The following is a 15,704-nucleotide window of genomic DNA, read 5'->3' on the forward strand; positions in this document are numbered from 1 at the left end:
GCATGCATAAATATATATGCATATATACATAATAGGTAAATGATATATAAAAATAGTCAAATTATGGTAAAAATGATCTAATCATTTTGTCTGCTTATTGAGAATGAGATAATGTCAGATGACATATGAAAGAGGACAGCATTAGGAAATTTCAAAAGCAACAAATTTTGACACACACTGAGGAAGTTTTCAAGAAAAAAAAGTGAGTAAAAAGTAAAGATAAGACAGTTGATGGTTGGACATTCCAGGGAGGAAATGGGTTAATGACTTATGAGTCTTTATTTCCCTTAGAGTACTGAGTCAGTAATGAGCATTGAGAGATTTCTGTTAGAAAGAAGTGGGGTGCAAACATGACAGTTTTTGCTCAAATATCGGGCAGATGGTGTAAAGGGGAGCTAGAAGGCTTTGACTCTGAGAGCAGCATGAGGAACATGGACTTCATAATCTATGACTCATAAGGGATGGTTGAATTTTGAACTTGGACATATTTTAATTAGAATATTCTTAAGTGAGGCGCTATCTTGGCAACTTAATGAGAAGATACTCATTGAGGTTATCTGGCAACGCCTTCTCACTTACATAGAACGTTTAACATCAAAACCCGGCACCACTCAGTCTGCTTGAGCGAAAAGCCTCTCTTGGAAAAGAAGTTGCAACTAATTGTGGCACTAATATTCCTCTCGATAGCTTCTCGTTGTTTTCATCTTTCTGGATGAACCCCAATGTCTGTCTCTGGATTTTTATTGTTTATGCTATATTCCTCTAGTAGAGTATAATTCAGGTAACTGCTCTCTGTCTCTTTGTCTCTGTTTCTCTGTGTCTGTCTCTCTCTTGTGCTTTAGTTTTCTGGAAGGTGAAAGATATGAACATTTTACTGATGTGCAACACTGGAAATGGTGTGATTTAAGAAATCAGCATAACTGCTTTGAGGAACTGCATTGGCTGGCGATTACCAGAAGAGACAGCCTATGGGGATTAGTTGCATAGCCCAGAACCTGGGAAATTGAAGCAGTAGAATTAGTGAATAAGATAGTGAGTTCAAGACCACCCTGAGCTTCATAGTGACTTCTAGGCTATCCATACTGGGTTATATAGTTTATAACCTTTTTATTAAACCAAAACAGCAAAGACAGGGGCACTAGGGAGCTGGGAAGCAGTAAAGAGGCTATTTGAATCATCGGAGGGAAAATGGTGGCGAGAGTGATCCAGTTCTAGGTATATTTTACAAAACACTACTGGTAAGACATGACAAAGGTTAGAAATGTGGAGCAAGGAAAAAAGAAGTCATCCTTCAACTCAGATTTTGGTCAACTGAAAGAAAGAAATGGTTGGTCTTTTAAGATGAAAATATAAGCAGTAGAGCATATTTATTGGTAGGCTATCAAATACTTTGTTAAATTTAAGATTCATGCTATAAACATAGATGAAGTTTGTTTGTTTGTTTGTTTTCAAAATAAAGACATGGGAATACAAGAGCAAGTCAAGCCAAGTTTGATATTGTAGTTGATTTTTGGAACTATTCGTTAGGGAATCATGATTATAAAAGTAGCCTTTTTTTGTTGTTAAACTGAGACACCGAGAGCATTCACAAAAGTGTAGAGTTAAGGAAATAAAAAAAATTATGCTATCTGAATTTTAGTTGAGTAAAGGAGCTAAGGCGACAGAAAAAAAAATTCAAGCAGAATTTGTCAGAGAGATTATTCTCCCCAAACAGAACAAGAATAAGGATAGACTTAAGAGAATAGACAAGAATGACCACCTATTGCAAAGAACTACTAGAAATGAATTGATCATTGGATTCATGTTTGTGAGGTCAGGGCCTATTTGACTGTATTGTGTCAGAATCTAAATGGAATTTCCCAGAAGGGAGGGAGGAATAACTGGAAACGGCAGGGGTGGCACTACTTGAGATGTTTGCTTGTCCAGAGTCTTAGCTGTGAGGGTGGGATGATTTTTACAGTGAATAAGAAGAATGTTTTGAGATATAATGTGAATATTTGTTCAGTTGCGGCAGAAAATCTGAAAATTAAATAGAAAATATGCAATTTGTTTGAGCAAATTTCCTATGTAATAATAAACAGAAGTTGATAAAACTAGCAGGTAGAGTTTCTGTCACTGTGCCTAAAGGAAAACCATCCAGCTAAAGAAAGGAGTATACTTGATAGTTTTGGTTTTTGGTTGGGAGGATGACAAAACCTTCTATCAGTTGCTTCTCTTTTTATTTTACATGAAATTCATATATGCACAAATGCTTTGGTTATGTCCACCAACCAGCCCACTCCTTATGTTCCCCACCATATTCCTTCCCATTTCATGTCTTTTCTTTGCTTGTTTCTTCTTGTGAGATAGGGTCTCCCTGCTGCATAGCTCAGGTTATCCTGTAATTTGCTATTGTAAACCAAGCTGACCTCAAACTGAGAGATCAGCTTTTCTCTGCTTCCCGAATGCTGCCATTAAAGGTGTAAGCCACCACACCTGGCTCATGTGTCTTCATTCAAACGGCATGAAGTTCACACTAAAGATCTGAGTGTGTGCACAGCTGGCTCATGTGTCTTCATTCAAACGGCACAAAGTTCACACTCAGGATCTGAGTGTGTGGTGTGTCAATGGCAGTTGGAAACCAGGATGTGACAGATTCAGAGCAAGTAAAGCATTCCAGTAGGATTCCCAATCAATGGTAAAGACATTTATAAAGTCCCTTTCCCTGTGTGAAGAAATGCCAACCAACATGAGAATTTACCCATAGACACTCAGATATGGGGACACCTAAATTACTAAAGTTGAATTAAGCAAAGGTTATTTAAGCTAAGGACGCATCTAGAAAAGAGTTGAAGATGAATCTGTGAATCTTTCAGGTTTTACCCTAATATCTGACTCCTAATCATTTTTTTATTAATAAAAGTAAAGAAAACAGTATGCCTAGCTGTACTCTGTGAGTTAATGCATTTTTCTCCTGGGAATTCTTAAAAAAGAATGAGGCCTATTACAACTTTAGTTTTCAGATGAGAAAATTAAAAGTAAAGGTTGGGATACCTTGACATTTACCTGATTGTAGTTCACACCGCAATCCTCCTGGTACCAACTCCAGAGATGAAGTGCCAAAGCGTGCTTACAATGTCTTTATGTAAACATCACCTTTTCCTACGGCCAAGTGGGTGGTATCACCGTACATCCATTCCATGACCAAGAGCGGGCTCTTAAAGTCTCTTTAAGCAATGAAAAGAATAGCAAGAGCATTGTAAGGATTTTATAAACCCTGAAGATCTATATAAATTTGAGTAAAAATTTACTGACTTTAAAAGATAATTATATTTTATAGAATCTCATGCATGTTTTACTTTTATTTTATATAATAATATGCTGCATGTATATGACATATTAAGAACATAAAAATCATTAGATGTGAGAAAAATCTATGATTCGTATAATTTGTTCAGTGTAAGTTCCTCTTTGCTCTACAGTTTTAGTGGGAAACTTGCCTTTTATATGCATAGCTTTATTGACTTTCTGTCCACACCTCCAAAAGTAAATGGACAGTTAATTACAGGGTTTTCCAATATTGCTCTTTGTGTTTCCCCGAAAAAAATCTCTGTATTCTCTAAAATACAGGTATTCTTCCATCAATATGCTCCATCAGGAAGATGAGTAATAAAGGATTCTTGATTGTATAATCTTGCCTGAATTAATTCCCAAAGGGTCTCTGGCCAGCTCGAGTGTGAAAAACACGCTGTGGTGGGCTCTGCCCTTCTCTCCCATTCCCCCTTCCTAGTGAAACACCGTTAGATAACATAGACTCCGTGGTCTGTTTGACCACTTATTTGGCCACTTATTTGGCCACTTAATCTTCTTGAAGTTGACTACCAACGTCCAACTATTAAAGTATTGCTATCCAGTAATCAAAAACCCCCTTTGGCTCACCTAATTAAGCTGTCCAATTGAAATTAAAACCTTATCCTAACACAGGGTTTCCCACTTTATCTTTATAAACTGCCACTTTCTTATGTGCCACATCTGCCTCTTCTCTATTCAGAAGCAGTCTTTTGTCTTTCTAAGACACTCATACCCCCTTTCTGTTGTTCCCTTCTCCTTTCCCCTCATCCTCTTCCTCCTCTGTTTGTCTCTTATTCCTTGATTTCTGTTCCTCTGAGGCAAATAATTCTCCTTTGTCTTGAGAACTTGGTCTTGGGTGCACTGAGCCTATACTTTTTCTTACAAATCCAATGAATTTCTTTTTATCAAACCTGTTTGTCCTCCGCCCTCTTTTTCACTCTCCTTTACCTTTATGATGATCCCCTCAATGGTACTGTGAGAAGTATAGGGGACGTTTCAGTATCTGCATAATGTTAAAACACAGACATATATCTATATCTTTATCTATATATGTTTTAATATATTAACATCATATATAATATGTTACACACATACATATACATACACGCACATATTTGCAGGAAGAAACTGCCAACTGATGCGTGCACACAGATGAGTGGAGCTGGTATGGGTACACATGAGTGTGCATTCCAAGCTCATATAAATGCTCGACGGTGTCTGAACCACCTTGCTCTGCTTTGGCGCTGCCATACACCTTGCCAGTGCCAAAGCAACTTCCATAGTGTCCCCCGATTCGAAGGTTCATAGCTGAATCTGCTTTCCTTACCTCTACTTATCATTTCACTCCTTATTTACCAATCTAAGGATCAGAAAGGACCTAAAATGCTATACTCTGATTCAAAGACTCACTATGCTCTTCTTCCAATGTTTCTTTGCTTCTGCTTTCCAAATGGGTATGCGGTGCACTTATACATATATTATGATTGCATATGTGTAGTAGATGTGTGTGTGTGTGTGTGTACATGCCTCTGTGTCTACATGTAAGAAGAACCTTAAAGATGACATTACAAATTCTCTCATATTGCTCCATGAGTCACTAAGGCAGGTTCTCTTAATTGAACCAAGAATTCACATATGGTGATAGTTTCACAAACCAGAGTATTCTAGAGATCCGTGGTCTCTATTTTCCAAAGCCGAGCACTTTATGCAGTATATCTAGACCACCTGGCATTTAAGTGAGTTCTGAAGTTCTGAACTCATTTCTATATGCTTGCAATGCAGATGCTTTAAGCACTGAGATATCTGCTAAAAGCATTGTTTTTTTTATTGTTTATACCTATTCACTCTGCTTGATTTTTTCCTTTTTTGTACCTTCTAAAATTTGCCCTTGAATCTTAATTCTAGACATGAATACTACTAACATTTTAGTTTCCTATCAGTTGATCACCCCTTCTTTATTGTTGGTTTGAATCTTCTTCTGAGGTATACTACTTTTGACCCTACACACAATCTACGTGTGTGTGTGTGTGTGTGTGTTTGTGTGTGTGTATGTGTGGATTTTTATGGTAATTAGATAACTTTAGCTCGCAAGAACATTTTACTATACATTGTGTTGATATTAAATTTCTTAAAGAGTAAATTATGTTATTTAGCTACAAATTAGACTAATTAGCAAGATTTTAGAAACAAAAAACTGGACTCAGAAGTCTCAGTCTGTATGTAGGAAGTGCCAAATTCTGTAATTGGTACCCTCTATGATGGTATAAAACATAAAGAGGATTGTCACATTTCCTTCACCCTGTCCGATTAAAGGTAATTAGCAGAGTGAAAACTGAGAAGGACAAGTCTAAAAGACTGGTTCCATAGTAGAATGTCAATAGTCAGGAAGAGATCTGGGAGGAAGGTTTTGATGGAGCTGGCTAAAGTCAGATATCTTTGTGTTTAAAAGAACTAAGGACAACACATGTTTATTAATAGACTCCCATCTCATTGCTGTTGTAAAATATTACATGATAGGTTTTATATAAAAACCCCACAGTTTAGGGTCATCATTGTTAAATGATACCACAAGAGAAACAATATAAACTGAAATGCATTTAGTTTTTCAAATCTTAAACCTACATGTAGTCTGGGAACTAGAAATAGAATGGCAGCTTTGACATTCACACAAGGGTAAGGTGATATATAAGCTAAAATTAAGGCATAAAATGGTTTAGAAATAAAAGCATATGTTATTTTTCAGTGAAGCAAATCATAACTCAACCTTTTCTTTAATAGAAAAATTTTGTTTGGTTCACAATACATGTGCCATGCATCATGTAACATATTGTAAATGTCTCCATCATTTTAAAATGTATTGCTAGTAATGCATGACAATGGCTTTAATAGGGAAACCAAATGACACTATGAGGATATACACCTATGCCCACCTTGGATACATCATCTGTGACATATTCCTCTTGTCTTAACTTTCTATGGCAGTAGACATCAAAAAGTCGTCTTTTACTTTTTCAATAAAATACAAAGTAGAAGCCATTTTTTAAATTGTCACCTCTAATATGCTGCTGGTACATTATAACAGGAATTAGATATATTAAGTGTTCAAGCATTGACTATAGAAAGTGCACAACAATGTGAACAAAAATACAAAAGATATATTCTGTCTATTTAATGTGTACCATTTATATTATTTCCATTGGTCATAAGAAATCATTCTTTTTTGACAACCACTATTTTGTTCCTGTCAGACTCAGGGAAAGGTAAAAAATTAAAATAAATGACTGTTATATCATGAATATAATAGCAAACTTCTCCTATACTTGTTTATTTCATGGATATTTACTACAGCTAAAATAGAAACTGATTAACAAAAAATTTCCCTAATTGGAACAAAAAATAAAATAGACAAATAAGCATGCCAATTTATCATATGAATAATAAATGATATCAGAAGATCAGCAAATTTAAACCATCACGGATATTCCTTGGTTGAATTTCAGAGCTGTTGAGCATTTGGGATGGCTGTAAAAAAGTTATTAGGAAGGTTTCCTCAAGAAACCTGCAAAAAACTAGAGAGTTGAGGCAGAGAAATTAAAACGAGTAAATTTGAAGATATATCCCAGAAAAGATAAGTAATGGATTCCTGAGATCAATCCCACACAAGAATGCTTCAACAGTTAAAATGTAGTTGTAGAAAACATTGCTTACTTTAAATTTCTTTTATTAATGACTAGTTATTAAGTGGCAGGCCTTAGAAATAAACCTAATTATGTTAAGACAATAAGAGCTGGATTTTTATTTCTGCCTGAGCCTCCTTTTAAAAAACAAATTAGCAAAATAAAATGAACCAGTTATTCAAGCATACAGCTCTAACTGATAATCATCCTGACATAGATGGTTCTAGAAGTAGATCCCACTATTTACTGTGATCTTCAGTTCAGGCAGAATGTCATGGAAGCATGCCCCAAACATTTCAGGCTCATAACTAGTAGACAATATAAAAAGAAATTATATTTTACTTAAGTTTTTAACACATTCCAAGATAAAGATAGTCAAGATAATTCACCTATGCCAAACTGGAAACTACTTAGAAAATTTTTGATATTTGTGAAAAAAGTTTACCTTAGCTGGTATTGATTTAAAAGGGCAGAATTACATGATTGTGAGATGGTTTATGAACATTCTTTCACCACACTCAGTAAACTATATGCTGACAACATTCCTTAGTCAGCTCGAGAAATGTCCATCTGGTTTCCCTTTGTTCTCTTCATAGGTCTGGAGTCTAATAAGCAGAAAGTGTAGCATATCATCATGATTCAACTTTAAATTCTGAACAACTTTTTACATGCTTCCTTAAAGTCTAGTCTAGCATGGTCTGTAGGAAAAAGGGGAGCTACGTATTTGGTTCCGCATTGCCTGGCTTGCTTAGACCCTAAATAATCACACTTAATTAAAACACTTAAAATACTGCTTGGCCCATTGCCTATAACTTCGTATTGGCTAACTTTTACCTTGTAATTTAACCCATTTCTAGTAATCTGTGCACCACCATGAGGTTGTGGCCTATCAGCAAAATTTCAGCACCTCTGTCTCTGGCAATGGCACCATGGCGTCTCTTAACTCCCCCTTCCTCTTCCCATGCTATAGGACAAGCCAGTTTTCTTTATTCATTAAGTAATAAAAGCAACACATAGACAGAAGGACCTCCCACATCAATGGTCTAATGACTGTCATTTTTATTCTGATAGGGTGTGTGTGTGTGTGTTTGTGTATGTGTGTGTGATGCACACACTCACTTGTGTTTCTTGTTTTATATTCAGCATTGAGGTTTTGACTAAATATTAAACATTCTTTACTCAGCTAATACTTTGATCTTGGTTTGCAACACTAACTGTTGAATATGTACTTTGCCTTTTTATTTACCCATTGTCTTGCTGCTTCAGATAATTGGACTGTTAGTTGTCTCCTCTATCCTAGGAAGAAGAAGGGGAGAAAAAACAGATGGAAGGAGGGAAGAGAAAGGGGAAGTTGAGGAAGACAGAGACAAAGAGACAGAAAATGAGAATGGCTGGCGAGTTTGATAGGTATCTAGTCATAAGGCTAGGTGTTTTATAGGGGAACCTAGTACCTAGAGAATGTAAATTAAATCTTGATTCTCATCTGCTCCATGACTACATTCTTTATCAAGCAATGATTCACCAAGCATTATGGTCATGGGGAAGTAACTTAATATTATTGAGCTTACATTTTCTTTATTTTAATAATGAATCTCCCTAATATTTTATTGGATTACTTTGCAGATTACATGGCACAGTATTTTTTAAGTAGTATACATTTTTATAATGATTTGACAGTTTCAAACAAAGTATTTTGACCACATATATTCCCAAATCCTCTCAGATTCTACACTCTCTTATTTGCCTCTTTCACTTTGTATGCTTTTGTTCTACAGAAGCTTCTCAGTTTCAGAAGGTTCCATTTATTTATTGATGCTCTCAATGTCTGTGCTACCTGTGTTATATTTAGGAAGTAGTCTCCTGTGCTTATGCATTTAAGGCTACTTCCCACTTTCTCTCCTATCAATTTGAATGTGGTCAAATTTATATTGAGGCCTTCAGTCCAAACAGACTTGAGTTTTGTGCATGATGATGATATGGATCTATTTTCATTCTTATAAATGTTTACATTCAGTTATGTAGAAAACTTACAAACTCATGGAAATTGAACAGTGCTCAGTTGAACAACCCTTGGGTCAAGGCAGAAATTAAGAAAGACTTCCTAGAATTCAATGAAAATGAAGGCACAATGTAGTCAAATCTGAGGGACATTATGAAAACTGTGCTTAGAGGAATGTTCATAGCACTAAGTGCCTACATAAAGGAAGTGGAGAAATCTCACACTAGTGATTTAACAGCACACCTGAAAGCTCTAGAACAACAACAAAAAAAAGCAGACTCACCCAGGAGTAGTAGACCACGGGAAATAATTAAATCGAGGGCTGAAATCAATAAAATGAAAGAAAATGCAAAAAGTCAATAAAACAAAGAGCTGTTTTTTTGAGAAAATCCACAAGATCAACTAAAAAGCAATCAGTATTCCTCCTATATACAAATGATAAAGAAGCTGAGAAAGAAATCAGAGAGACATTACCCTTCACAATAGCCACAAAAAGTCTCGGGGTAACCAAACAAGTGAAAACCCTGTTCGACAAGAACTTTAAATCTTTGAAGAAATAAATTGAAGAAGATTAAAGAAACAAAAGGAGACAGAAGATACCAGGAAATGGAAAGGTCTCCTTTTGTTTCTTTAATTTTTGAAATTATAATTACATCATGTCCCTTCCTCTTCCTTCCTCCTAACCCTCCCAAATATCCTCCTTGCTCTCTTTCAAATTCATGGCCTCCTTTGTCATTGATTGTTTATATATATCAAGCTCTCCTCTCTTCCACAATATTCCTTGTGCTCTAGGTATGGGAGTTGTCTGTATACTCATGCACTAGGAGTAGGCTATAGATTTCCTAGGTTATAGGAAGCAGATAATGTGTGCCATTGCAGTTCATTTTTAAGTGTGGTACTCCATAACTTATCATTCTTGTTACTTATTTAAAGGTAATTTTTTAATGACAAATGCTTAATTCATTATAATATTTCTTGTTTTATGTCAGAGCCCATGAATGTGGATCTGTTCCACCTTGATCAAAGGTCAGAAAGTTCAGGGAGCCGGGCAGTGGTAGCGCATGCCTTTAATCCCAGCACTCGGGAGGCAGAGGCAGGTGGATCTCTGTGAGTTCGAGGCGAGCCTGGGGTACAAGAGCTAGTTCCAGGACAGGAACCAAAAACTAGGGAGAAACCCTGTCTCGAAAATTCAAAAAAAAAAGTTCAGGGATATTCTTGTTCCTCAAGGTAATGTCAGGAGGTTTGTCCCATGGTGTGGCTGTCTACAGGGTGCTTGGTCTAAGGTATAGTTACTGTGTGTCCTGCCTAAACAACAGAATGCTTGACTCAGGATATAATTACCTGATATTTCAGGTATTAAAGGGGCAATTCTTATTTGTTCCTTGTTTGTATCCTGCTAAAAAAAATTCTTGCTTCCCCCCACCTTTTAGATTGGGATATATAAAGCTTATGAAAAATAATCACTGTTGAATTCATTGGGTTGTCCTCCTGTCTCTATCCTATGACTCTATTTCTTTTGTATCTCTGTTTTTGTTTTTTCTGCCTAACATTTCTAATTCACATGCCCCATCTCTGGAATGTATGTTCTGGACCCCAGCAGATGCTGCCCCAACTTGGGGCACTGACAGTTTTAACTATTTGTGGTTCTGTTTGCAGGAATAAAAACATTCTAGCATACTAAAGGCCTTGCTTTCTATAGTAAGCACTGACCCTAAAAATGTGCACATAGTATTTGTGAAGAATGTTCAACCAAGCAAACTTTTGTGTCTGACAATTGAGATTATTTTTTTATTTTACAATCCCAGAATTTGGCTTCGCCATCCATGACTCTCAGATGTTATACGTATTTATAATGATACAACCCCTTGAAATTATTTTACTGAAACCTTTCAGAAACTTTAAACAAAGAAGTGGCTCCGCTTCTGTGTTTATGGAATAGGGACTTCTTGCCAAATCTTCTTCTGAAAGCAATTAGGAATCTTGGATTTGATTTCCACACACTTCCTGAGGGATTCACAGGCAACAAAGATAGCATAAGTGTGAATAATGTCTAAAATAGGACACGTGCCAAGAGAGGTAAATGAACACTTCTTCTGGCTCTACACTTTGATCTGACTAATACAGAGCTTCCTATAGATCTATAGAAATAAGGGAAGGAAAGGAAAATTGACGTTCGGAACCTCAGTTAGTAGGGAAAGTACTGTTAAACCCAGGAATAGATCAGCACCTTTAGCAACTAGAAATAAGTGTTGGCTTTTGTCTGTCTTCTGATTGAGATGACTTTTCTTCATCTTACGGAAATTTTAATTTAGCATCGTAAATTTTTCCTCATAGTTTGTACTTGTTTCGTTCAAAATAGCTAGGCACACAAAGACAAAATTAGATCTAAAAGTGGAAGTCTTATGATTAAAGACAATTGAAACTAACATGTAAGACAGATACTAAGTACAGTTAGTTTATTTCTATTTCACAATGTTGTGCTATTATTATTTTCATGTAATTAAAACAAAGACTCAGAATTGCATTATATACAAGGAAAATATTTTAGAAAAACAAAAACTCCAAGGACTATACCTTTTCGTATTGATGTTTAGCACAGGAGAACATATAAGATCTGGTATCCTGTAGAGCACAAACATTATTTTTCATGGTTTGGGAGACTGCCAAGTCAAGATCCAATCCAACAGATTAATAGCTCATGGAAATACATTTGCAGTTCCTAGGTGTCTATATTTCAGCATATTCTCACATTAATAAAGAGAAAATGAGACTCTGGGTGATTTGTGAATAAAGGAGACACACCCCATTTAGGAATCCCCCATCCTAATTTAACCACCTTCAAAAATTCCCATGTCCATTCCCAATTGCTCCAGACAATTAAGTTTCAACACAAATTTTAGGTTTAACAAATATTCAGTCCATAGAAAACCTATCATATAAACCATAAGTAAGCAAACCTGGCATGTCATGACACATTTGTGTATTTGTGAAGCAGGAGATATGTCAAAAATGTAAATGATAAGCATAAGACCAGATGAAACCAAAATGATAGAAAATGAGTATATAATAGAATAAAAAGCATGATGTTAGGAATGTGGCAAAACACTGTTTATGCTGAAAAAGTAAGAGAATCAAGAAATGATGTTTCAAGAGATTTTTTAAAATCTCTTTTTGCGTGTATACCTGAAGGCCAGAAGAGGGCACCAGACCTCACCACAGATGGTTGTGAACCACCATGTGATTGCTGGGAATTGAACTCAGGACCTTTGGAAGAGCAGGCAATGCTCCTAACCTCTCAGCCATCTCTCCAGCCCTTCAAGAGATTTTAAGTCATGACTGGAAATATTTTTTTATATGATAATGAGCAGCAAAGTCAACGATCACCCCAAACCACAGCTTGTGCACAGTAAGGGCAGCACAACTCTTCATGAATTTTCGTGTGTGAAGACCATGGCAACAAACAAAATAATTTGGTATGCATAACTAGTAGGAAACTGGATAAATACAATTTCCCAAAATAGGTAATTTTCTGTGTTGAAGAAATGAAGAAATAATAAAAATAAAATGGTTTTACAACTGAAAAAAAAGTACAATATATTGGCAAATGCTTCCAGAAATCAGAGTTAATTCTACATCAGTAAAATTCTGAGGAGATATTGCCCCAGTGATAATATAACAAGGAAGGCAAAGCAAATAAAAAGTGGAGAAACAGTTTTAAGAAGTGTTGTTCAAATTAATGTTAGATTGGTTGTTAAGTGTTAGTTGGTAGACTGGGGAAATACGTTGACAGGGTGGGTGTGAAAAGCCAGGAAAGCAATAATGTTAGAAAATGCTTGAGGGATTGGTGGTCAACCAATTAATTAGCTGCAACACATGCTTGTGTGATTTCACACCCCTTGAAGGAGTAGCATGTGGTTATGCCAAGGATGTCTCACCTACCAGCACCCCTGGATCCCTTCCAGAAGTGAAGGAAGATCAGACAGTCATAGTCAAGGATGAAGATGATTAGTAGAATGTTCTGTGCTGAACAAATGAAGGAGTGCCGAGTCCAGGAAACTTAACATGACAGCCAGGAATAAATCTGCAATCCTGGTTACAATGTGATTTTTTATAATAATCAGTAAACCACCAGCGTAACTGCCTCCTGATTTTGTGTCTGACTTCATGAAGTGGTAACTGGGGATATGAAGGTGGAATTATAATGAAATCAGCACTATCCTATTCTGTCAGGATTCATGGGCTTCAGATTGAGTTTCTGGGTCTGCATTGTGTTTCCTCTCCCTATTTTTCTTTTGGAGCCAGGTTTTCTCCATTTCAAATCAGATGTTTAAGACCCTCACACTCAACTTCATCAAAGGGTTTGCTGATCATTGCTTAATTATCTAGGGCTTACTATTTCTTGTCTTTCATTCATTCTGTCTCCTTATTTGAAATTAACTTCTTTCAACTCCTTCTGAGTTCTTTATATTGTCCAGTATAGCCTGTAGGCCCACCCCATGCTACGAATTGACTGAGAGGCCAGGCAAATTGGAATGTATCAATCACCTATCTTACTTATGTAGCTTATGTTTTATATGACCAGTGGGAAGCACAGACACAGACTTGAGAACTGGAAAGGAAGAAATAAGATCTTCTCTCTGCCTTCCTCACCTGCCTCTCTCCACCCTTCTCTCTGTATGTGTGTGTGTCCTTCCTCAAAACCAACATTTTAATTCTATGTTAACCTTTTCCTTAAGTCAGAGCTATGGTTCTTCTATGACTCTTCTCATCTATTTGAAGTCTCTTTATGTTAAATTATGGAACTGTGGATTTTTCTGTCTTATATTTTGTAGTTTCATTGGGCCAAAATGTTTTATCATCCCTCTTTATTTCTTTTATTCTACCTGCTCACTTTTAATACATTCTTCTTTAGGTTTTCTTTAACATCTTCTTTTGAGAATGGCCACAGTTCCTTAGATTGCAATGTCTCCCAGTTCTTACTGTAGGGATTGGTACTGTTATCATTTGTGCTCTAGGCATAATCATAAAAACTACTGCAATGAATTAAAAACCTTAACAGGATCAAATGCATTACAAGTAGAGTTATTTATCTTTAATTTGAGTTGATTTTAATTTTGAAGTTTTCTATTATAACTTAAGGACAGAAAGTTAATTATGAATCTGAGATCATCCTACTCATAGAGCAGAATCAGATTTGGGAGGGAGCTGAGGAAGCCCAGGTACAGTGGTAGAGTTGCTTTTGCTAGGTCATCAGTCCATCTGTGTGCAAATTCCTAATGGACATAGTGATAAAGGGCGAGCTTTTACTGTCAAACAGACATCCTTCTGCCAGTGTTACACTGTCCAAGGTCATGACTTTTCTGAGTCTGCACATATTCCATGACAACTGACTATTGCAGGACCAGGTCTCAGCCATTTTGGTCATGACCTTTTGGAAGTTTCATCATGAGGTTATTCTAGGTTTTGGTTAACTCTCTATCAAAGTTCCATTGCCTATGCAGTGTTTATCTATTTCTCTATACACTACACACAGGTGTTGACCACAAGGGCACTTCCTAATAAACCTCCCAGAAGCTAAACTCCATTATGCAGCCCTCCTGTCAAAGATGACAACCTCCGGAATAGTTTTCTTTCTACTTGATTATCAGTTACCAGCTGAAGCTGTCCTGTTCCTTCCCTTACCTGTTGTCACTCTCGGGCTTGTTCCTTTCTTCCATTTGGGTTCTGTTGAGAATGTATTTCTGTATAACAAGATGCAGTGTTTCCACAAATTTAACAGCAGAAAATAAAGCATATTCCTTGTATGTCACTTCTTGTTCATTAGAAGGAGGTTGTATTATTTAGTTGCATCGTCAGTGATTCACTAGCATGCAAACAAGTGCCAGCATGAATGAGACTTCATCTTTGGAGTTCATTTCTTTTTGAGGTTTTTGATACTCTTGCTGACTGATCTCTAGAGGCCCCACACTTCTTTTCTGGGACCTCTCCAAACTAGGGCCTTACTTCCTGAGACCCACTAAAGTCTACTTTCATCAAGGTGCCATTCTATCACTTTGATGAGCTTAGTCAAAAACAAGTAATAATAGATATTTATAGATCATGATGTTTCTCTCATATGCTAAGGAAATTCTTATCTCAAGTGATAATGTCTCCATATTAAAAAAATGAAATGTTGGAAGGAAGTGAGAAAACCAGAAATTAACAAAATTCCAAAATGGGAAGTCGATATGAACTACTGTTAGTTAGAGTCAATGATGTTTCCATCATAATTTCAGGAATGGAAAAGTGAGTGATGAAAGGAAGTTAGGAAAGGAAAAAAAAACGAAAAGTCTTTGTGTTGTTAGGTTGTGTCATCCACACCTCAAAATATTCAAAAGCTCTGCAAGTCCACTGAGCTGCAGCTGTCTTAAGTGCACAGTTCTCAGAGAACTGAGTCTTCCATTTTCTCCATTAGAAATGATAAAATTACATGTTGCCTCAAGGAATTCATAAAGCATTGGTTTAATCCTAATATTTTTTTTCAGGAAACAGTTGGAAAATTGTTAACTTTGGAAACTGCAAAGAAAAATTCATTCTCCTAAACAACTTTTCTAAAACAATCATGTGTGTCAGAGAATTAGATTCATTCCCATTCCCAGAAGTTTTCCATTTTATACCTGTGGCACAGTATCCCAATGGACAGACTCAAGGAAATGCAC

Source organism: Microtus pennsylvanicus, chromosome 21, assembly GCF_037038515.1.
Source record: "Microtus pennsylvanicus isolate mMicPen1 chromosome 21, mMicPen1.hap1, whole genome shotgun sequence".
Taxonomy (NCBI): domain Eukaryota; kingdom Metazoa; phylum Chordata; class Mammalia; order Rodentia; family Cricetidae; genus Microtus; species Microtus pennsylvanicus.